Here is a 25,325-nt window from a genome sequence, read left to right as displayed (position 1 = left end):
CCTCTCCCCTCTCCCTTTTTCAAGATAATATAATCATATAAATATTCTTCTTATATTAGAAAGTCATTTATTGGTTATCTATTGATACATGACAATTTAACCCCCAAAGGCAGGTTAAACCAACATTTATTATCTCACTCAGTTTCTACAGGTCAGAAATTTGGAAGAAGCTTAGCTACATGTCCCTGATGGTGAGTCTCACCTAAGGCTGCAAACAAGCTATCTGGTAGGGCTATAGTTACCAAAAGGCTTCAGTGAGGTTGAGGGATCTAGTTCCAAGCTCACTCATTTGACTGCTGGCAATAGGCCTCAGTTTCTCACTGGTTTATGACAGTGGTCTCAGTTCCTTGCCACATGGACTTCTCTGTAAGGCTGGTTATCTCATGGCAAACATGAATCAAGAGAAAAGGGCATGAGAGAAGGCAAGGCCAAGATGGAAACCGTAGTCTTTTATAACGGAACCTCAGGGGGGATGTACTATCAGTTCTGCTGAGTTCTATTTACCACTCAAACTTAGTGGGAACAAATTACACAAGGACATGAATATACGATGTGGAAAGCATTGGGAACCATCTTGGAAGCTGGCTATCACATCGTCTAAGCAAAAGTTTGAGATGTTACTATGTCCAGTTTCTAAATATAATTCTCCAACTATTCTAAGAAAAAGAAACTTCAAAGGCATTATAAACAGACAAAAAATAGGAATCAATAATTTATTGCACTGAATGAGGAAAAACAAGAAGTATAAACATAGAAGATATATAGATTTCACATCTATGTATAGAACTGTGATGATGTAAAAATATCAAGAAAGCTGATGTGGAGAGAAATTAATGAATTCTGTTTTGACGATGTTAAGTGTCAGGTAACAATAAGGTACTCAAGTAACATATGGTTGGTATTTAGAGATTTAACACTGTCCTATAAGGGAGAATTCAGAGATAGAAATGAAATTTTTATAATATGGACTGACTCTACAGTAGAGGGAATATAATATAGAAACAGGCAAGAACCAAAGAATTAAGAAACAGAGGGGAAATTATTGGAAGAAAAGAAAAAAAAAAAAAAACTTCTCATGGAGGAGAGGGATAAAGGAAAATCATACATTTTGGTTCATGAAGTCATGAGAAGAAAGGAAGTTCCAAAAACAGGTTCACAAACATCAAGGACAGACTCACGTACCCAAATAAGAAAACTGGTTCCTTGTTAAGCTAAGATGTCAGGATCTAAGAACCACATACCTCTGGCATCCTGGGTTCCCACAATATTATTAACTGAGATTAATCTTTATGAAGCTTTCACTCCCAGTTTTAAAAGAAAATAATTTCCCCAAACTTTTAGAGCAGCAAACAGCAAATTTAATCGGAAACCAGATCGTGTTGCATTCACCTTCTGTCAGCACGTCACTGCCTTCAGCTGTAAAACTGATTGACGTGATTCCAAATGGAAAAAGGTATGGGAGTGTGAATATAAAAGGAAAACATTTGACTGTGGTTTCAAAATATATGAGATGAGAAAATATTTGAATAAATATACTTCTGCTTAACATTTATTGAAACTAGCTAAGATATTAATAACATTTTGATTTAAATGTCATGCGTCTTTTTATGCTATGTTACAAAGGGCTGCTATTTATTTTACCATTTTCTTACACAAAGTCAACTTGAAGAGGCAGGTGTGAAATTGTCTCTCCTTTTGGCCATCACACCCGTTACTGGTGGAGTGTCTTCAAGCAGCCCTTTTTCCTAACTCCCATACCCTCTGGAGAGGTATGCCCGGGAGGATGGGGTGAGGAGTTCCCCTGGGAAGCTACAAGCCGCGGGAGCAATCCCCTAGTCCCCGGCTCGGGAAGGGACCGCTGAACACTTAAGTCATTCAATAGCAAGGTATCTCAGAGATATCATATGTGGAGAGATGAGAGGAAGACAAATAACAAGAGAGAGCACGGTGAGGTGACGAGTTCTGCAGCAGCTGTGCCTGGGGCAGAGCCGGAAAAGTGCGTGACACAGAAGCCTGGGATCCAGGGGCCCTAGTGAGAATGAACAGAGGATGGAGATTGGGAAAACTCCAGGCGTTTCCACTCCCCCAGCCCCCGACAGCAACCTCCCACCCATAGGCCAGGATTCAAGGAGGCTGTAATTCCAACCCTCCCTTTACTAGTATTTTTACCTCAAATTGATGTGGCTATAGCGATGATTATTTATAAATAGTCAGGAATAGCCACAGTATACTGAATTGGTTACGAACATAGTCTTTAAGCTCAAACAGAAATTAAAATCTTGACTCAGTCTCTTGTTGGCAATGCAGCTCTCTGAATCTGTTTCCTCAACTGTGATATATGAGGTTTATCTTATACCTCACTGTCTTGTGGAATTGTTGGAAAGTTTGTTAAATCTATTTACATTACAAAAGTAGCAAATTACAGAGTAATTAACTATAAACTAGTCAATTACAGAGCTGGTTTCAAACTCAGGTCTGCCTGATTCTGAAGTGCATGCTTTTGGCCCCTGCCTGACAAAGGAGAAGCATTTAAATATTTGCTGCTATCATTATTAAAATTAAAAAGTGAAAACTGGAAAAATACAAAATCATGAGTGGCAAAATAATAATTACTGCTATCCATTGCTCTGATAATGACAAATATATATTAAGCACCCATATATGATCGGGGCTTCTGCATAAATCATCTCATCCTATAGTCGAACATTCTTATGAGGCTAGAATAACCTCATAGGTCAATGATTAATAATCCTTATTATTAGAATGAGAATAATAGAATAATTCCTCAGAATTAATGATCCTTATCATCCCAGGATTCCAGATGAGCAAACTGAGGTACAGAACGTTGAAACAATTACCTGTGGTCACATAGCTAGTAAACAGGAGCTAAAATTCAAAATGACGGACTGCGGCACCTACGTATTTGAGCACTAATCTAGGGAATTATACTGCCTGCCACCACTTGAACTCGACTGTTTTCTTTCTCAACTAGATTCCTATACTTTTTTTTGTTTCTCTCTGTGTGTGTATGTGTGTATTCAAATAGTCGTATTCATATTAAAATATTCAAAAGTTGTATTCATAATGTACTTAACATTTTATGCTGCTTTTTTCTTCTAACATTCTCTCATAAGTTTTTCCTATATTGTCCTTCAATTGCCATAATTATATTTTATTTTATTCATACATAACATTCTATACGGTAATGTTCTAAAACTGAAAAAGCCATTCTTCTACAATTTGACATTTCATTTAGCTCACATTCAATTTTTGCCTGGCATAAACAACTACACAATAAATTTATATATGTAATCTTTTTTAGTTATCAAATTATTTTCCAAGCTAAATTTTCAGGAGATTCTTAAGTTAAAGTATATGAACGTTTATATGACTTCTTATGCATACCAAAATGCCTTATTGAAACCTCACCACAGCATTCTCCAATACTGACATCAAAGAAAAATATAAATAAAACAACTATTAAAAGAAGTTTTGTTTTTATTCATGACTACATACATAGATATATATCCCGGTGTTGCTGTGATAGGCCCCAAAGTGCATATGGTTTGAGTGTGTGCATCCAGTAGAAATGATGGGTGGAGTTGCCACGCTTGCTCTGTGCCCTGAGCCTGAGCAGCGCATGTAAAGAGCTTGCCAAGCCTTTCTTGTAATCAGATGCCACTGAAAAGCACACCTAACTGACCCCAAAGTCAAGGGGAAACACTCAACGTTGGGCTCATTAGCATTATGCCATAACCAATAGAGCTAATTTTCCAACTAATGCTTCACAGCAGGTACTTAGTAAGTTCTTGTTTACCATCTAAGGTCTTTTGCTCCATCCCATATGCCCACATTCTCTCCTGCTCCTCAGAGTCCCCAGTAATCTCAAACTACAAATCTTACAAACACATTTTCATTCTCCCTAAGAGCCTCACAAGGACCCAACGCTCTTAAAGATCTTTTCCTTTTGGAGAGCATAATAAATGTATTTTATTTTACCAACACTTACTAAACTCATATTTTTTATGATTCTATGATTTGTCATATCATTCTACCTCATCTCTCTTGAATTTCTGAATTTGGAATTGATTCTCAGTACTACAAACTTGGACACCAGCTTTAATTAGTGAGTATATGCCATTAAAATGTAAGTATTTCAGGGGCGCCTGGGTGGCTCAGTCGTTAAGCGTCTGCCTTCGGCTCAGGTCATGATCCCAGGGTCCTGGGATCGAGCCCCGCATCGGGCTCCCTGCTCAGCGGGAAGCCTGCTTCTCCCTCTCCCACTCCCCCTGCTTGTGTTCCCTCTCTCGCTGTGTCTCTCTGTCAAATAAATAAATAAAATCTTTAAAAAAAAAAAAAAAAAAAAAAAATGTAAGTATTTCATATACTTTGATAACTTAGTTTTGGTATCAGTCTTACACTGGTTATTTCCTTAAGTAACAGTAATTTTCTTTTCCTTGGTTGAGGCATTGCAGCTCTGGGGGCACAAAGAACCCACTCTTTTGATTAGACACTGACCTTCTCTGCAGAGTGCTGATGGTCAGAGTATTGGAAAGATACTGCTGTCAACCAGCCGTTCCGAGAACAACCAGTGAGGAGAGAGCCTGAGCAGGAGAACATGAAGAGACTATACACATGCTGTTGAGAAACCATGAAAAATTGCAGAAATAATTGAGGTATTTTTGCAGAAGGCTGAGTTCCTATATTGTGTGGGTAGATTCGGGGGCCGGGTACATTTTGCTTATTGCTGTTAACATGAGGCTTCAGGCTCTTGAGGCCTCAGGAAACTCTTGTGAGATGCAGACACGGCTGTAATATTAATGTGGATGTCAATATGTGGACATAGATATAAAAGATGTCAAGACTGATATAGTGACAAACATTAAGTATACATCCGGCAGCAAGCTGACATCTGACCTCTACTTCTACATTTGTATGGACTTACTCATAATAGGGGAACTATGATTCTTTTCTCCTCATTAGGAATCAAATAAAAATTTTTCTTGTTTTCGACACACAGTAACTGAATCTAAGCAGCATTTAATTTATGGGGAATTGATATTTTTAATATTTACCTGAAAATACTTGATTTGAAATGATATTCAGTGATATACTCAGACCAAATAATCTGCTTCCAGGACTAGTTTATATTCAATTCTGACAAGGAAGTAAGGAAGGTAACAATTTCAATGCACAATCCTCCACACCAATGTGTATTACATCTCCTCTTGATTACCCACAGATTATACACGTTAAAAAATAAGTTATGACTATTTGTGACTTTACCGTTTTACCACTGAGTTCTGGTCTTAGACATCTAAAAAAAAAAAAAAAAAGAAGGGAGTGGAGAAGAAGAGAAGAGAGAGGACAGAGATGGAAACAGAAGAAGGGAAAAGGATAAGAAATATTTATCTTTTTTGTAAATATTTTTATAATAGGTAGTTCCTATATGTTTTCACATATTACATCAACTATAGTATAGTATTCATCTAAGAATGACCTGAACTGCACACAGATTTGACCTCTATCATGAATATGTGGGCATTTATTATTACATCATAGTGTGAAATATATTGGTAAAATCTCCAAACGGCAACAGGAAAACATCTAGAGCATGGTGGTCTGAGAGGTTGACATGCCTGCTCTTAGTATATAACAGTTACGTATAAATGTACAAGAATCTTAGTGATCAGATTATTTAGGCTTTTGCGATTCAAAGTATGTTGCACAGACCAGCAGCATCCCATTACCCAGGAGCTGATTAGAAGTACAGAATCTCAGGCCCCATCCCAGGTTGACTGAATCAGGAAGAGCACTTTGATAAGATCCTCCAGATAATGCACATGCTCATTAAATCTTAAAATAACTTATTTGGGTGGTTCCCCTTATTTCTAAGGTGAAGACACTGAAGGTCAAAGAGAATAGATCACTTGTGTAAGTAATGTTTAACAACACAGTGGAAGGATCAGAATAGAATCTAATCTCACGAGGCTAAGCCCAGGTTCTTTCCACTAAATTATACTTCTTGGAACTACTTTAACACCCACACACATGCACACACACACACAAGTGTGCACACACACACGTACACACACACACATCTTCCTTTCCCCAAAGTTCCGCCAGTGAAACTTCATGATTTACAAGGGATCCCATTTTACAGGAACCAGAAGGCTTCTGTGGCAAACGAATTTATCTGTCTTTACCCTCTCCTCCTTCTTTTAGGTGACATTACCACATGTCTCTCTTCTTACCCAATTCCACTTCTCCCAGCTGTATTGGGAAGTCCATCCTCTCCTACCTCCTCAGGAATTAATACTCAATAAGTCCTCCTCTTCCTACCGCTCACTCACAACAACGTCCTTCCCATTTCAATTTCCTTCAAGATATAGTTTTCTTCTTCTAACAAACTATCTCTTCATTTCGTTTTACAACCAAACTTCTTGAAAAACTTTTTCCATGTTCATTATTTTCATGAACAAATAAATGAGAGGTGTTGACGGAAAACTATGTGTTCATATGCCAAAGTCAAGCTCTCCAAACAATTCAATTATGTCATCATTTCAAAGACAGAATACTGCTTTAAAGAAGTATAAAATGTGTGCCACAGAACATTTGTTTTGGGAAAGGCCAATGTGTTCCTCTCAAAAAGGCCAGCTGCCTGCATATCCACACACCTCTACAAAATGCAGCTCACTATAGCATCCACACAGAAATTCAAAACTGACCTTAGCGTGTTCTAAGATTTTGTACTGTACTGTGATAAAACTTTTAAGCTTTGTTTTCTCAGCACATCCCACACTTATTTAATCATTGTTAGTTTGTTGTTTCCTTTTGTTTAACTTTTTATTTACAAGGTACTTCTCATGAGACAATGTTCTGTGAAATATCATTTTTTTAAAACTGTATCACAAGTCTGTAGAATATCTTTCAAAGCATATCCATGTATAATATATTTGGCTTATTTCCTGCTATAATCTTTCTTATTACATGTTGATGTTGTCATGACTGTAGAGAAGATTTTTATACAGCAAATCTAAGGGCTCATTTTAGTACATATGAAATATCAGTAATCCAGATATTTTGTTTAAAATCTTGACAAATAATGTAAAAATAGAATGCATGTTAATATGAGGTCATCTGTTTTATTTAGAGCTTTGTGTAATTCATTTAAACTCTTGTAAATGACTAATTTCCACTTACGAATTTTCTCATTTAGTGACACATGACTGCGTTTTTTAAAAAACAACTAAAAGTTAAAGGAAGCTTTATATCTTTATGTGATAGTATAATTTTGTTTTGTTTTTTTACTCTAAGGTAAAATATGTGCACTTGTTTAAATGGATGGAAAAATCCCCCCGAGTAAATGTTAATTTGATTAGTCCATTTACAAGTCCTTTTAGGTTTTACACATGACAAAATTAATCACGAGGCAAAGTTCTATCTTGTCTATGACATAGTTATTCAAAAACACTCCATTATCAAAAGGTCTTTTTAAAAACATTGTTTTAGTTCTTTCTTTCTTTCTTTCTTTTTCTTTCTTTCTTTCTTTCTTTCTTTCTTTTTCTTTCTTTCTTTCTGAGAGAGCACGTGAGCAGGGGGATGAGGGGCAGAGAGAGAGGGAGAGAGAGCCTCTCAAGCAGACTCCAGCCAGCACGGAGTCCAGTGCGAGCCTCAATCCCAGGACCCTGAGATCAAGGCCCGAGCGGAAATCAGGAGTCTGACCCTTAACCCACTGAGGCACCCAGGCGCCCCTATTTCAGTTCTTTAAACGCAGAGCTATTATGATGCAAATATTTGTTCTAGGTGTTAATGAAACAAGGATAAATAAGATGTTGTTTTCCTTCTCCAGAGGTTTATGACACAGTGAAGAAAACAAAGTACAAGCATCTCATCACAGTGCTCGGTGTGTGATAGGCGCTGAGACGGAGGTATGCAGAGAGGCCTCAGACATATTTCTATTGTGTCCCTTTAATTCCTGTTTACAGCACTAGAATTTGTTATTTCCTTCAGTGTAAGAAACAGTACAGTCTCCTACTTTTCTATTTTTTTACAAGGCCCTCTTGCTCTTCAGGCTGAACCTATGAGAAAGCCAGTGTTAAATTTTGCTTCCCTATAATGATGTTACTATCATTAACAGAGAGATGAGGAGAGAACATTTATTAACTTGCTTTGAACTAAAACAAAAATAGGAGTTTTTACAAAGGCATTGCTTTTTTGATCTAGGACCCTGCACTTTGATCTGTCCTTACTTTGAAGATGATTCTAAAAGAAAATTTCAGATATACTCAGGTAACAATATTTGCATAAAAGACCCAGAACTCCCAACTGAAAGAGATATCATTCCAGTACAAAAAAACATACTTTAAACTGATTCATGTTTTCACAGACAGTGATGATGATCCAAGCTATAGTCTTCTTCTCCAAGAGGTACAGAAGTCCTTTTCTGATATGTAATTGAATGTGTTTTGGCAATTTATTAAGCTTCCGGGGAGATTTTTGATAACGAGTCAGGAAGCAATACTTACAGAGATTTGGACACTTGATAGATTTTCACACTGATAACTTTTTATATTTTAGGAATAAAGATTTCTAATTGTCAATTCAGATTCTCCCCTGTCTGCTACACAAAATGAGCTTGCTTGAATATTTTGTATTGCTGTCAGAAAAGCCGGGATAATGTTCATGCCAGATATTTTAGCTATAAACATTACTTTAAAAATATCTTAAATCCTCCCTACTCATCAAGCAAATTTTTTCTAAGTCTTAGACCACAGCTACTTGATGCAGAAGCTTTCCAGATACCATTCCCTAAAATGAAAACCCACACAGAGAAAAGAAAGATCTCTTATCTTTACATACTTTACATATCTTTGTAGATATTTTGTAAATTTTGAAGTGTGTAATAAATTGTAGCTTGTGTGGCTGCTCATCTCACTAAACTGGGTACCTTGCATAATACCGTAGTGATTGCTGTGCTAAGCTGTACTGCAATGCAATTAATACATATTCATTGTATTACTGAGTGAATACATGATCAGCAAGATATTAAAATAATAAGTTTACCAAATTTTAAAAAAAGAAAATTTTTTCATGCCCTGTTCAATGCTTTTATGTGAAATGTGGTGATTAGAGTCCAGAAAAGGAATCTTAAAGTTAACTAGAATGACAGAGGCCATATATATATATATATATATATTTTTTTTTTTTTCTTTAAAGAAGGAAGATGGTTCTTTTGTGTTTACTGTGATGTCTTTAAATTACAAAATAAGCCAACAGGCATAAAGAACCACAGAAGAAGTTCTAGGATTTTCTCATTAACTTTGCCATGCTCATTAGTCTTTGAATTAGGACTTTGCTCCTGTCTTTTTTTTAAAACAAAGATTTAGTTGCAATTTATAGAAGTGAGGAGGAAATAAGATACAGTGAGAATTGATGAGGGAGATTGCACTGCTGAGAACCTTGGTTTATAGTGGTGATAAACATAAGTCAAAGAGTCCAACAATCTTGAAATTGATTTTTATGCAATGAACAGATGGTGAACCACATAAAAATACTTAAAAGTAAATACTGTAATATGGAGAAATACTTATGCTATTATGTTAATTGCAAAAGGAGGATACACACTTTTACGATCATTACTCATACATGAAACGAATATTTATCAACCCTACTATGTGTGTGGTGCTTTATTAGTTGCTAGGAACACAGTGATGGCTAAGACAGAAAGAGTCTGTGCTTTTTAGTCTACAACCTCTTCAGGGTGGGGGCAGGGGTGGGAGGCTGAATGAATGCAGACAATTAAACAGATATTCAACACGAAATGTTTTAAGTCTTAGAAGGGGGAATTACATGGAGCCTCAATAACCCCTGTATAGAAATGAGTCTAAATCAAAAACCCAAAGAAGGCCCCTAGGACGAAAAACTCATAAATGCCTTTGGATTATTTTTTAAAAATAGGTGGGATGTCAAGTGATCTAATTGTGATTGAGTTGGGGAGTAACAACCACAGGTAGAGAGGATTCTGATTTCTTTTTTTAAATTTTTTGTATATTTCAAATTGTTCTTAGTGAACATAGCTTTTATAATGGGAACAATAAAGATTGAAATAACACAATAACAATAAGGGGATATAAGTTAATTTAGGTACAAAGACAATACTCAATGATATTTATGGTGGAATTTACACAGGAAGAATTTCCAGTAGAGCTGTTAGATACTGGGTAAAATGTGCCTGCATGTCTGTTGATTTTATTCTGCAGGACTGGGTGCAACAAGGGATTTAGCCAGAAAACAACATTAAAATAGCCCCTAGATGTCAAACCAAGAAGTCTACTGCCCCTCTTCACAGTTGGTCTTCCTCTGTCTATCTGTCTGTCTTTCTCTCAACACTTTTAGCATCTGCTATTCACATTGCCCTTTTTCATTTTCCTCTGAAGAATATTATTGTTATCTGCCAGTTTTATGTATTTATTTGTTATGCAAATAACTTATTTAATAATAGTTCTTTTTCTCATTTATATTTGCGATATTTGGTATAGAAATGTGCTTGATTAACTTTTTATATTATTGATAAAATTTTTGGAATATTGAAACTTTCCTCAAATGCTCAATGTATTTAAAAATCTTAAAGATAATTTCCAATTCAAATTGAAAAACAAAACAATAACTTTCCAAATGAGAATTGTATAATTATAAAATGTTGTAAATCCCTATTTTCCACATAGTAGATATTGAGTAACTTAGTTTTAAAGACTGGTAGAATACATACATATATACATAAATGCTTACATATCATTTTTATGTACATTAAAATTTTTGCCAGATAAAAACTTACCCTTTAACTTCAAAATAATCATGAGTCTGATGTTACAAGCTTATTCAGCAAAATCAATCACAATGATGTTGAGTATACTTAGGCTCATTGTATATAATTATGTAAAAGATGCTTAATCTAGTTGTGTACCCCTTGGCATTACTAAAGCCATGAAAGATATTTAGATAAAAACTTCACCACAATATAATTTTATGTGCTTTAAAATCATGAAATCATGCTAAAAAAATGAATGCGTTATTTTATCTCTTCAAAAATGTTGCTTTATCTGCCTTTAAAGCAGGGGAATCATCTCTGAGACTGGGAAATGAGTGAACTCCTTGTGGTGCATGCAATTCACTTAAGTGTGGTCATGCCCTTTATATAATATAGAGATTTCACCTTTTTGTTTGGCCCTTTATGGATACCTGAAAGATGCTTCCTACATTGCACTTTCCTTATTAAGAAACAGCAGTGGGAAATGAATGGCTAAAGTGAATCCTGAAGTCAGAACAGTATCCCCAAACTAAAATTAGGAAGAAAATGCTCCAAAAACAAGTGATGGGAAAAACAAGAAAAGAGGAAACCACACTTACTCAGCACTCTCTGTTGGGTTGTTACCTCATCATCATAGAGAAGTCAAACACATCCGGTAAAACAAGAGCCACCATCATAGTAAAAATTAATGGGATTTTTAAATTACCAAAAATTATTAACAAGATAAATATCTATATTTTATTAATTTCAGAAAATCTTGTATCTAATCTTAATTCTTCTTTAAGGTTGTGCAAATACCACATTAATATTAATGAATATTTGGAAATCATGTGATATATATATGTAATTAGATAACACAGATCATAAAATTTATTTCCAATTTTTGAGTATTGATTTGGGTAAATACAATAATCAAATTCAACAATACTTCAGAACTTTAGGTCTAAATTCAAATAATAAACCAGTACCTAAAACAAGTATTTTGTGTGGATAATATACATTTGAACCATATGAAAATGCTGTTTTCACAGGTCAGAATTAGTTAAAAATTATTATTTTTATATGGCATAACACATATTTTAAATTAACAGACTTTTTAGTACAGTTTTAGATTTATAAATTGGGTAGCTAATACAGAGAATTCCCATATGCCCCTTGCACCAACCACAGCTTCCCCTATTACTAACACCCTATATTAGTGTGGTACATTTGTTACAATTAATGAACTGATATTGTTACATTATTATTAACTACAGTTCATAGTTTACATTAAGGTTTATTCTTGATGTGTACAGTTCTATGTGTTTGATAAATGAATGTCATGTATTTACCATTAGAATGTCATACAGAATAGCTTAACTACCCTAAAAATCCCCTTTGCTTCACCTATTAATCCTACACTCTCCCCAAAACCCTACCAACCACTGATCTTTTTACTCTAATTTTCATCTTACCAGAATGTCATGTAGTTGTAATCATACTGTATGTAGTCTTTTCAGACTGTTTGGTTTTTTTTAATTAACAATAGGCTTTTAACATCCTTCCACATCTTTTTGTGGCTTGATAGCTCATCTTTTTTATTGCTGAATGATATCCCCTTGTATGGATATATACATTTTGCTTTTCCATTCAACCTATTGAAGGACATCTTGGTTGCTTCCAGTTTTGGACAATTACACATAAAATTGCTATAAGCATTAATTCATTTATGTGTGGATAGAAGTTTTCAAAGCCACTGGATAAATACCTAGGAATGAGATCGTTGCAGAGAAAGAATATATAGAGAGAGAGAATTTATATAGAGAGAGAATATATAGAGAATATATATAGAGAGAAAATATATAGAGAGAATACATATAGAATATGTATATATGTATATATAATATATACATATTCAATCTATTCTCTACTCGGGTATATAGGATCTCTGTAAATCTGTATACCAAGTTTTTATTTCTAGCAATCATATTTTTATTTCTGGAACTTCTATTTGTTTCTATTTCAATATGCCTAGTCATCCTTAATAGTCACTTGTCACTTATTTGTATGTCTTACTTCATCCATTTAAAAAAAAACATTTTATTCATAACTATTCTGTAGCCTGTACCTGAAAGTTCCAATATCTGTAGCCTGGAATGCGGGGAGGGGGGAATATAACCATATTAATTGTTTCTGCTGACATATACTTGTGGTGACTTCCCTTCTTGCATGCTTAGTCATCTCTATACGTTCATTTATTAATCTCAATTTTAAGGATCTTATGAACTTAATTGGCAATGCTTTCTTCTAGACAAGATTTTTACCTTCTAGAAGACAAAAGTTGCCTCTGTGCTGGAAGTCTTCAATCCCATTTAAGGGTCTTGATCAATAAGAGATGCTTCAAACTCAGCTCAAAAACCTTGCCCTGGCCTGAGGACCAATGCTAAAATGCAGAACTACTTTTGGCATCTATTCCCATGATAACTCCATTTCTTCACACATCTTACCACTCTGTTTCAACTCAGACACAGATCTCAGATGATAACGATAAGGAGGAAAAGAAGGAAGAAGAATGTGAATTTGCAGGGCCCATGGAGACCTATGTTATACAGGCATGTCATTGTCAAAAGACTTTTATTTTGAAAGTGGTTTTCTGATATAGGAAGTTTTATCAAAATATCTAGTCTACCAGAAGCAGACATCCCCCAAAGATTTTTTCAGAAGTCACATTGCATTATCTCACAATAGGCAAATTGATCAACTACTCCCAATAATTTAATATAAGGTTCCTTTAATTCTTGCATATTCCATCAGTTGACAATAGAAATGTTGATTGTAAATATAATACCTTACATTTTAATTTACATTAAATTGAATTTTGACTGTTTCATTTGAGTCAACATGTTTTTTGAATTGTAATTCTTTCATTGAATGAATTGGTCATTCGTCTCAGCATTTGATCATCTGCAAATTTGATTAAGTTAATAAAGAGGGGAAAATTGACGGGGGCTTCTGACACCCTCCCCCAGCTCAGCACTAGGACTGCTATAGAATTAGGAATCAAGCTCTGAAAATGCTAAAGTCTAGGAAAAGTCCCTGGGGGAGGCTTGTGACCAAGTGTCCTCAGGCAGGCGAGGGCAGATTGCCATGAGAGGGTGGGATGGAGGATTTTTAATTTATGTTTTTCTCTTTTTGCCAGATAGCCTTTGGCGGATTATTTTCTAGATTTATACCACTGTAGTACAGAAAAAAAAAAAATCAGAAAACTGAATCCCTTAATACATTAAAAATGACACAATATTGTTAAGTTCAGTATTTTTCAGGAATTCAATAAAAATTCAACATCATCAATGTACTTCACCATGTAAAAACACTATTTTAGGCACTGGGATCAAAACAGAAAATAAACAGAAATGCCTTCATGGAGTTTACATTTGATGAATAAACTGATAATGACCGTGACACTTAAATTGGGCTTTTAAGTGCCGTTATGTATCTTTCCTCATATAATTTTCACAGCACCAATAAGAGTTCTGTGCTAGTGTTGTTTCTCCTTCGCCAAAGAAGATCTGAAAGACAAACAGATTAAGAAACTCGTCTGAAGTCACACAATTTGTGAGTGGTAGAGTTCAGATTCCAACTGTGCAGTCTCCTCCAGAACTGTACTTGGAACTGGGAATTCAATTGATGAGTTATCATTTATTCCCATCAGAATACAAAAATGAAAGAGGAGAATGACAACACATGCTTCTGAAAAGTGGGCAATATAAGAATTCTAGAGCACCTAAACTGGTTCAGCCATTCTGTGAGGCTATAGTGAAGGTTTTGGAAACCTTAAAGGGGTGTAGACCCTGTGATCCAGTGCTTGAACTCTAACGTGCACACAGGGTTCTGCTAGATATTTATTGATGTAGGAAAGATGTTAGGGTTCAAAGCCAATGGCCAAGAAAGAATTCCTGAGACATCTTTGGTGCAAAAAAGTGATGTTATTAAAGCACGGGGACAGCACCCGTGGGCAGAAAGAGTTGCACTGGGTCGTGAGGAGTGGTCCATTATATACTTTCAAGTTGGGAGGGGTTAGGGATAGCGTAAGTCTCTAAGGAATTTTGGAAGCAAGGTTTCCAGGACCCTGATGGGGCTAGCTATTGTTCAGAAAAGGTCATTGATTACTGTCTAATAAAACCTTGGTCATGAGACCCTTCAGATATGTATCGGTGGGTCATATGCTTGGGTAATGATTGCCAACATGTATCTTGGGTGGGGGGAGGTAGAGATAAAGGAATTTTCCAAAGGAATTTTTTTATGTTAAAGTAGACTTACAGGATCCTGGGGGTTTGCCTAAGATCGCCTTTTGTCCTTAGCAAAGTGTCAACATCCAGGCAGTTGAGTCCCTAGGGGAATGTCACTCTGCCCACCTCAAGGACTTGTCAATGGGCTGCAAGTAGTAAAGAAATTTAATAATATTTCTTCTGTTTTTGTTTCCCACATCATTTATCCTGGTGTTGTAGGAGGGTGAAGGAAGTAGAAGATAACTCCGATGTCCATCCATAAAGTAACGAAGAGAACAATGACCGGAATGTTGCTAAAAAGCAACAAACTAGAGGCATATTCGGTAATAATATTCAGACCTCAAAATCATAGTGTTGAGTTAGGAGAGTAGGAAACAGAATAATGCATCACTTATGTTAAAATACAGATAAACACGTAGATATTTAAAGGAAGCTTTTAAGGGTGTACTTCAAACATATAAGCAAGCGTGAGTAGGGTGAGAATGGAAATCAGGGGAAGAAGGAAAAGTAAAATGAAGCAAGCATATGATTTCCTCAGACTGAGGCGAACAATAAGCTGGGAGCTAAGAAATGTGATTAGCTCCATTCTGCATGTGAAGGCCAAATGAACAAATCAATCAACCAATCAAGAAAATAAAATCCCTTAGCTAAAGTTAATTAGAAAATAAGTACATTAAATTTTTTCCCCAAAATTTTACTATGAATCCAACATTTTCTTTTCTGCCACACTCCCTTTTGCAGCCTATTCCTCTTCTATACTTTTAATCCATCCTAAAGGCTTGACAGGGTTAACTTCATAACTCAAAATAATTCAGAGAGAAAGTGTCATTGAATTATAAAAAGGAAGCATTCCGCATCACTCAGAATTTTTTATGGCAATGTAAATTCTTTTCATTCAAAAAGCATCTTTTAATATTTTAATTAGGATACTGTGTTATATGAAAGGAACATCTGATTTTAGAAATGCAAATGAGGGTAGGCTAGGAAACAAAGGTACAGAATTAAAAAGGTAATATGCAGTTCAGCAACCAGCAATGAAGAGAAAGAATGTGGGGAAGGATCAAGGAAATAACCTGATTTTTGAAGTGAAAATTGTACTAGTATTTTTCAAATTTAGCAATTTGACAAGGTTAATGACAGTTTTAATATACTTTCTACTATAAAATGCAATAATTATCAGTGGGTAATAAACTTGAAATCAATCAAACTGCCTGTATTTATTGACGGCAACGGGAAGCAGTTACCCACCCTGCACAGGTTCCTGAGGGCCCCACAGGCTGGCTGAGTTGGGAGGAGTGGCCGTTCACTCACCATCCGGGCTTCCTTTTCCCCTTTCCCTTTCTGCCCACTGCTACAAAACAAAGAAGGCATTGATTGTAGACCATGCTATGAAATAGAGCTGAATTTCACAGCTTTCTCCTTTTAAACACGAGGGAATTGAGTCTCTGAAAGGAGAAACCCCTTGGCCAAGTGACAAAAAGGAGTGGGACTAAAATTCAGGTCTGCACTCAAGGAGTCCATGCTCTCATAAATGAGAGCGCACTGCCCTGGGACTGTAGACCTAGGACTTCTTCACTCCCACAGGAGACATTTGGCCACAGTCTTTTCTTTTCTTTCTTTCTTTTTTTTTTTTTTTCAATTAAACTTGTGTTGTTTCTTTGTTGCTGACAGGAAAGGAAACCAGACTAGAAGAAAAACTTCAAAAGAGTCATGGAGTTCTTTCTCAATGAGGAGAATAACTGTGAGGCCACATTATTCAAGAGAGATATTCTAGTAAAAAGTAACAACAGAAGTGAAAGAAGAAAGAGAAAGACATCCTGAAGCCATAAGAAGTAAACGAAGGAGGTGAATGAAGAGCTACACGGACCAAGGCAGAAAATGTTCCCTGGAATGGATTCATATTGGCAATAATGCTTAGCCCCACTGTCCTACATGTCTGCGGATCTGTGGCTGTGTTGTTTACTCATCAACAAATTCCTTTATGCCCAACCCTACATCCATTATCCAGGCCCCACTGGCTGAGGAGGGCAAGAAAGAATAGAATGGGATAATGGAAACATGGTTTGCAAATTGCACTCAGATTAGGGATTAAAAACTATACAGGTTTAGCAAGGGAACAATCTATAACCTCACATTTCAGGTTCAAATTCTGAATTGCTTTCTCTCAGTGAGAAAGGGACAGGTGGGGCTAGGTAGGGAGAGATAGGTAGGGGGCTACAGAATCAGGCTCACAGAAATGCCAAAAATGTGGAGGTGTGGGGAAACCAGAGATAAGGGAACACACAGGCCACCCTGCCCTAGACATGTGGGGTGGGTGTCCTCTGTTATGACAGTCACCTGTGACCAACAAAGAATAACCAGACCCTAAGAAGAAGTAAGCCACTGAAGATGTTCTCACCAGTCCTTACTCAAGCCAAGACATCACAAGAAAGTTAAGGTCACAAGCTCCCTGGTCAGTTCTAAATAAAAGACTGTCAGTGGAGGCCCATGTTGGCTACCCTGTCGGGACCCCTGTCAATCTTGAGAGCCTTTTCTGTATCTTCACTTAATAAAATTCTATCACTTTACTCACTCTCCTTTGTCTGCAAGATTCATTCTTCGACTCCGTGAGATGAGAACCTAGCTCTTCTGCTTCATCAGAACCATTGTTGAACTCCATGGTTAACTTCTATATTGAATCTTGAATTAGTTATTAAGAAAAAAAAGCAATTGACTTACAAAGGAGCTATTTGTCAATATGGTAATGATCTGTGTGCAATGTATGGTTTACAATGAGACTGGATGTTATAATAGGTTATATCTGTTCTTTAGGATCATATAGATTGTGGTAAAATACTTAACATCCTGGAACTCACATATTTACTTGTGAAATAAGAATAACAATACATATCTCAGAGAATTTTTGTGAAGGTCAGTTTAGATGAATATAAAAAAGTACTCTGCGCAACACTTGGCATATGCAGTGGCCAGTGAGCATTGCCATTAACAGTAGTAGCAGTGCTAATAATATTGTATGAAGTATGTAGAGTAAGGGAAAATCATATAGTATATTCTGTGGTTCAAGGGTCTATCCCATTAGTAAGAGCTAAGATATAATACAAACAAAAATAGGCTCAATTCACATGGCATTGATTACTGAAGTCTTCAGAATGAATGAGTTCCTCAAGTGAAGAAACGCCAGAGAGAAGACTGAGCGCCACATCCTGGGAATTGCTCAGTGTGAAGAGAGGAAAACAAAAATCAGTCATAGACTTAGGAAGTCAACCTAGATAGGTCAGAGTTACAGAGACCTAGAAAGAAGATTTAGACAGATGGTATTAACAGAGTCAGAAAAATGCAGCCAGAGAAAGAGGACCGAGAAATGAGAGAAAAGGAGCTATGGTTTTGAAAGAACAAGGAGTTTTATTTGTAAGTAACATATATCATAAGGAATATTTTTGTATACTTTTAATTAAAAAGGACTGTCTTTGCTATGAAAAGTAAGCTAAGTAGAATAAGGTGAACTTTGAAAGAAAACAGTTCACCAGTTTGTATAAAACTAATTTTCTTTATTTTTTTTATTTTTATTTTTATTTTTTTTAAAGATTTTATTTATTTATTTGAGAGAGAGAGAATGAGAGACAGAGAGCATGAGAGGGAGGAGGGTCAGAGGGAGAAGCAGACTCCCTGCTGAGCAGGGAGCCCGATGCGGGACTCGATCCAGGGACTCCAGGATCATGACCTGAGCCGAAGGCAGTCGCTTAACCAACTGAGCCACCCAGGCGCCAAAAACTAATTTTCTTTAGAAGTTAATTCATTACAATAGAACTTATGATAATAAAAACAAACAAAAAATCAATGTTTCATAATAGGGACTGGATAGATGAATTAGGGTGTATCTCTCATTGGACTGTGATGCAACCATTTCCAATAATGATGTAACACAAAAATGTAAGATTCAAATGCATACATATGTGACCAGATACATATATGTATGCATATACATAATAAAAGGAATAAAATAGAACACATTGCAGTGTTATCATTGAGATGAGAAATGTTTCCTTCTATGTATTTGTAAAAATTTCTGAGGGTTCCAAATTCGTGAATTCCTGTAATAGTAAGAAAAAAAGCATTAAAAAAAAAAAAACCATAATTAAACTCTGCATGTACAGCAGCACCGCTCACACTAAACTTGAGTCGATGGAAATGGCTATAAGGAAACTATGTTTCTCAAATATCTGCTGCAGGTCTGTGACTGAAATTGGACAAAATTAGGCCAAAACAGTTCTTTAAGGACAATGTGGTCCATACCTTCTAAATTCCCTGCAACAGACAGCTAACGGGGCTTCCACAGTCAGTAAAGCAAAGATGTAGGGTGATTCCCTGAAAAGCCCATCCCACATGTAAGGTGGGTGGAGCGTGACTGCAGCACAGATAAAAGCTGCTTCCTCTTCTCCAGCATACCTGTCCACACACTGCTCACTTACACAAAACCATCAGCAAAACCTTTTACATGATGAGAGTGCAGAGAAAGATACTCAGATCTGTAGTATTGAAACCACCAAGACTTTATATTTCCCAAAGTAACAATTTATAACTCACACATATTAATTTTTACTTCAAGTATTTAGCTTTATGTGTATCCACCACATTGAAAAAAAAATAGATTACTCTGTGCCCCAATTTTATCACAATAAGAAGAACTGAATAACTTACAAGCCCAGTCTTCTCTGGTGAGTTATGAACAAGTTCGCCTTTCCGAGAAGAAAATTAAATTCCTACTGCATCTGGTAACTCTTGCTAAAATATTTTATTACTGCTGTTAAGAGGTTTAGAATAATGGAGGCAGTGTTAAAGTAAGTATACTATCTTCATTTTCTGTCTCTTTAGTTGTTGAATTGTCTATTTTACCACCAGGGTTTCATGGTTTATTTAATGTCAATTCATGAAACAGAAGCTAAGGGAGAGCATGTACTATTAGGATCATGTAACCCCCAAATAGCCAAGAAAATATAAGCGATCATCTCAAATGAACCATACTTATGTTTATTTTCACAGCAGATAAGCTTGCAAGATTCAACACATGTTCAAATCTAACTATCATCGGAGAAACAGTACAAGTTGGTTTAGACTTGGTCATAAAGAGAAGTAGAAATCAGTAAATGCAGAGGCTACTTAAAGAATTACTGAGCATATAAATTACATCTCTCTCTGTTTTTAACTGCAAATCAAGGTTTTACTGAATTTTAAGACAAACTGAAATGTCTCAGTTAATTTTACCAAAAATACACCATTTTCAATATCAATAGGCATCCAGATTAATTCACCGGAAAGATATGTAACATCTGCTCTGTGGAAGGCACTCACACCAGTGTGTCAATGGCAAGAACTTCCGATCCAATATTCCAGTGCTTCAGCGGGTGAGAACAACCTCCAATATTTTTAACAGGCCCCTGTGTCAAACAGAGGACATTAATGTCTTCCTCAGGTTGGGCGGTGGAAATGCTTTCTAATAAATCAAAGCAAAAGAATAACAATAGGTATTTGTGAGCATTTGTGTTCTTGGGTATTGATGTGACTCTAGATTAAATTCTTCAACAGCATGACCGTTGGAAGAAAATTATGATATTTGTTTTTGCTACAAAATAAACTGCGAATTCACAGGGCCTGAGTCAAGTTGCTGATTAAATTTAGTAGCATTTCCTGTTCATCTTTTATGTACAAATTACAGCCTGGGTTAGAAAGGTGAGTAACTCATCATTCTCAGCAGTAGGAGACACTTTTTTTGCCTGGTGGGCAAAAGTAGGAGAACAAACACAAAACTGATCACATTTTAAAAAGGATTAATCATTGATGACAGTATTTGAGGGGCAATATTTACAAGAAAATTCCATAACCAAGAGACTGTATATGTTTATGACACCAGAAAAAAAATCCTAATGGAGTTAATGGCATTTGAAGTGAAACCCAGAGATAAAAGTTTGAAGTAGCAGAAGGACTGCATCTTAAGAAGATTAATCAACAGTGGGTTATTATGGATGAATAAAGAAGGCAAAAGAAGTAAACCTGAAAATTGCATTTGGAAGAATTTTTCAAAGAATTCGGGAATTAGGAGGCTCTACAGTAGAGGAAATGGACTTAAAATGGAAATGTGGGGATAAAATATTGACACATGGTAGACATAGAATTTGAATTGATTAAATATAAAGAAAACGGGAGAAGGATAATAGCTCTGGCCTTAATACACTAGATTTATTTACAGAAATGAGAAAGTCCAGAAGAATAGCACATTGTGGAAAACACTGAGGAGAGGAAATGAATGGATTTGTTTTTTAACCTGCCCAGTCTCAGTTCCTTGTAGGGTTTTCCAAGGTAGATCATCAAGGAGACTGAAATGCAGGTCTAGAAATACAATTTCAGGATTCATTGATGCTTACAGCATGAGAATAGATGAGATTCTCAAGGAAGAAAGTCCCACAGAAAGGGTAAGTTGAAAGATAGAAGAAAGTTATTTGAGGGCTAAACCTAAGGGACAATGTCTGCTAAAAGATATGAAACTATGATAATGTAAATCAATGTGATTCCCATTTTTGCTGGCCAGTACTTGTCAATGAAATTGTTGTTTTATTGATATTCAACTCAGTGTGAGACAATTCAATGAGGTTTACAATTTTATTGAGAATTTCACAGCCTGTGGAATGTCCCTCAGGTGATAAAAAGTATTGGAATACAATTCTATGGTACTGATGGGGTAACTTTTATTTTCTTCTAACTTGATAGCAATAAATAAATTCTAGCCCTTGTGTAACATATTATGAAACATAAAAACTTAGAAGTGCCAAGCAAATTTTTGTCCACTGGGCGTATTCTTATCCAACGGCAACAATTTTTCATTGATCTGATAAGCTATCATTCATCCTTGTTTCCCTAAGATAGAACCAATTTTGTTTTATTTTCACCTAAGCAAAGGGAATTTCACTGGGTAACCATATTCCTTTCATGAACATAAGATTTGTCAGAGTTCACTCTTCCCATACAACATTGAAGGTAAAACACTAATATATGAAAAGTAACGGTACTTAATAATAGCAACAACAACATAAGCTGCAATCCCTCCCAAAACACTGGCTTGGAAGAAAAGAGCCTGCAGTAGCAGGAAAATTCCTCCTCTGAATTTTCTTCTCAGCTACTATGTCTGCGAATGTCCTAGAACCAGTTCTGTCACAATACCAGGGAGACTACCTCTTTCCTGCCTCCGCTATTCGTCTCATGAAGGCATCACACCGCAAAATGGGATTTCCTGCTCATGCCCCTGCTTGTTGAGCCACAATGTCCTCTCCTCCTTCTGGCTCACATGCTTCTGGTTTCTACTTCATTCTCAGACTGCTGGGTTTCGGGAGCGCCCGCAAAGTGGGAGGAAGAAATCTTCATTCAAAGTGTGACATATCCTTGTTATCAAACCAACAAAATACTGCAGCCCATATTTTAAAACAAATTTTTAGAGTCTCTTCTAAAATTACACATTTGGGATCACAGTTCTTTCTTTCTAATACTCAAGTATAAGATCATGGGAGCTAGGCAAGATGTTGACTGGGGGACACACTTTCAAAGAACATCTCAAAGTCCTGTGTCCTCTTTGACACAGTATCTCTATGCCCTTCTCTCTTCACTTAGAAGAAATTTTTTCCCCCAAAATGCTCTTTAATTGTTCCTGGGAAGAAAAAGAAAATAATTCTGTAAGTCTGACTTATTAGACTTTTAGCATTAAGGATAAAATCTCAGGGTGAATATAGCTTAATATTAAAAATTAAGGAAAAAAGAAAATCTGCTCATATTATCATCATCATCACTATCACCGTTGTCATTGCCATTATTCCCAATTGCAGTAATATGAATTATTGTTCCATTTTTTCACCCCCTCCCTGTAATAGGATTACATCCAAACCTTTTGTATCATAACTCTGCAGTGGTGCTTCCCCATAGGGTAGGGGAGATAGCCGTCCTTACCCTGATAACTTTGGACTGAGCCTTGTGACTTCCTTTGGATAATCTTTTTTTTTTTTTTTTTTTAAGATTTATTTATTTATTTGACAGAGAGAGACACAGGGAGAGAGGGAACACAAGCAGGGGGAGTGGGAGAGGGAGAAGCAGGCTTCCTGCCAAGCAGGGAGCCCGATGTGGGGCTCGATCCCAGGACCCTGGGATCATGACCTGGGCCGAAGGCAGACGCTTAACCAACTGAGCCACCCAGGTGCCCCTAATATCATATACTTTACTTATTTTTTTTTTATTTTTTTAAAGATTTTATTTATTTATTTGACAGAGAGAGACAAAGTGAAAGAGGGAACACAAGCAGAGGGAGTGGGAGAGGGAGAAGCAGGCTTCCCGCTGAGCAGGGAGCCCGATGCGGGGCTCGATCCCAGGACCCCGGGACCATGACCTGAGCTGAAGGCAGATGCTTAACGACTGAGCCACCCAGGTACCAGAGCCAGACTACCTTTAAAGATTGGCTCCTCCACTTTCCAATCTGTAGGACCTAGCAGGCGAGCTACCGGCCCCCAGAAGAGGAGAATTATGGAAATGCGAGGAGAAAGTCTTTTTCCCCATTTCCATCCCTTATTGTAGAACATCTTGGGCATTTGATTTTTTTTTTTTTTTAAAGATTTTATTTATTTATTTGAGAGAGAGAGAATGAGAGACAGAGAGCATGAGAGGGAGGAGGGTCAGAGGGAGAAGCAGACTCCCTGCTGAGCAGGGAGCCCGATGCGGGACTCGATCCAGGGACTCCAGGATCATGACCTGAGCCGAAGGCAGCCGCTTAACCAACTGAGCCACCCAGGCGCCCCATCTTGGGCATTTGATAGGGCAGGGCAGCCACTCTTGCCGTATGTCATTGTCCTGTGGAACAATATTCAAATAACAGGTACAGTCAACAGAGATATAGATGGGGCTCCTGGCCTCAGAGCAAAACAGCAAAAGGTGATTTTTTTTTTTTTTTTGCACATGGGAGACCACTAGCTTTGGGGTATTTCAGAATTAACAGTCTTCAGTAAAGGGCAGATACTGCTACTGAATAGGTAGAACCTCATAGCTAGTAAAATTCATGAGTTGATATTAAGGTGGTGAAGCCTTAGAAAGATGTGTTACACTATATTTATCCTTGAATAAATTTAATTCATTTCAACAAATATTTATCAAGCATTTACTATGTGTGAAGTGTTATTGATGGATAAGAATGAAAGTAGCAGACCTAAGGCAGTGTAGCTTATTAGTTTATGCTTGTTTTAAGTAAATTTCAGATGACTTAAGATTGGAAAGCATATTTCTGTCTTATCTCTTCATGCTTGGATTCAGCGTGGCTGACAGAGCCCTGGATTAGTGGCGGGTGGGATGTCTGTGTTCGGTGATATTCACTCACAGTTATCCTAACACCATCACTTATTGGCTCTATCTGCCCCACCTCAATTTTCTTACTGGTAAAAGGCAAAATTATCTTAAACAACCCCCAAATTAATATTCTCTCTAAATCTAAATTTCATAGTTGAACTTTAGAGTCTCAATCTTTTACCTTTATCCTTATTTCAGATAACCCTGACTCTGTAAATGTTATCACACCAGTGAATTAAAAGAATGCTCAGCAGTGATCTTGGAGAGGAAGCGAGTGGGATTTATCAGTCATACTCATCCAAATGTCAATACAAACATCATCAAGTTGGATTATTATAATTCTACACAGCATTAATTGAGGGAAATCCTCAAATAAATCAGCAAGTATATTACTTGTATCTCTATGTTGTGTTACATGCATCTTACCCAAGGACCAACAGGAAAGTCAGAGAAGTGTGCTCAACGGAAGAGTTAAGTTTGAGGTGTCAACATAATGTGGAACAACCACTTAAGCAGGTACCAAACTTGATTTTTTTTTTTATTTTGTTAAAGATTTTCATTTCTCACACAGCACAGCAGACACTACCGTTGGAAAATCTTTAAAAGAAAAAGATTTTCGCACACTATAAACACGACTTAGGCAAAGTAGGACTCATTAGCAGGGTATAGATAGCATGGACCTAATTCCACCGGAAGCTCTGTAACTATATGAAAGCTCTACATCAGAATCAGAATTAAAAGCACCTTTAATAGCAGTGGTTAAGTTCTAAACCTGTAGCGTTTTTACCTGATCCATCCAGGCCCTGAGTCTGAATTTTTTTTTTTTATTTTAATACTGAAAGATTCATTTGAAAACAGAAATTGCCATCATAATTCTA

General features: G+C 36.5%; 1 long non-coding RNA gene across 7 annotated transcripts in view; it reads right to left on the bottom strand.

Annotated features, from left to right (window-relative positions):
- Window positions 1-204: 204 nt before the first annotated feature.
- LOC118551210 (uncharacterized) overlaps window positions 205-25,325 on the bottom strand; it is a 77,655-nt gene continuing 52,534 nt past the window's right edge. For 3 of the 7 annotated variants that reach the window (XR_013446459.1, XR_013446458.1, XR_013446460.1), the window contains 2 exons: window positions 4,519-4,809; window positions 205-2,029 (listed from right to left, as the gene is read on the bottom strand). This is a non-coding gene — a long non-coding RNA (uncharacterized LOC118551210). Of the gene's footprint in view, window positions 2,030-4,518; window positions 4,810-16,326; window positions 16,430-25,325 lie in introns of all 7 variants that reach the window. The other 4 variants (XR_013446463.1, XR_013446461.1, XR_013446464.1 and 1 more) reach the window with 2 other exon arrangements.

The sequence above is a fragment of the Halichoerus grypus genome, chromosome 3 (assembly GCF_964656455.1).
Source record: "Halichoerus grypus chromosome 3, mHalGry1.hap1.1, whole genome shotgun sequence".
Lineage (NCBI taxonomy): Eukaryota > Metazoa > Chordata > Mammalia > Carnivora > Phocidae > Halichoerus > Halichoerus grypus.
This window is presented reverse-complemented; position numbering and strand designations above follow the sequence as displayed.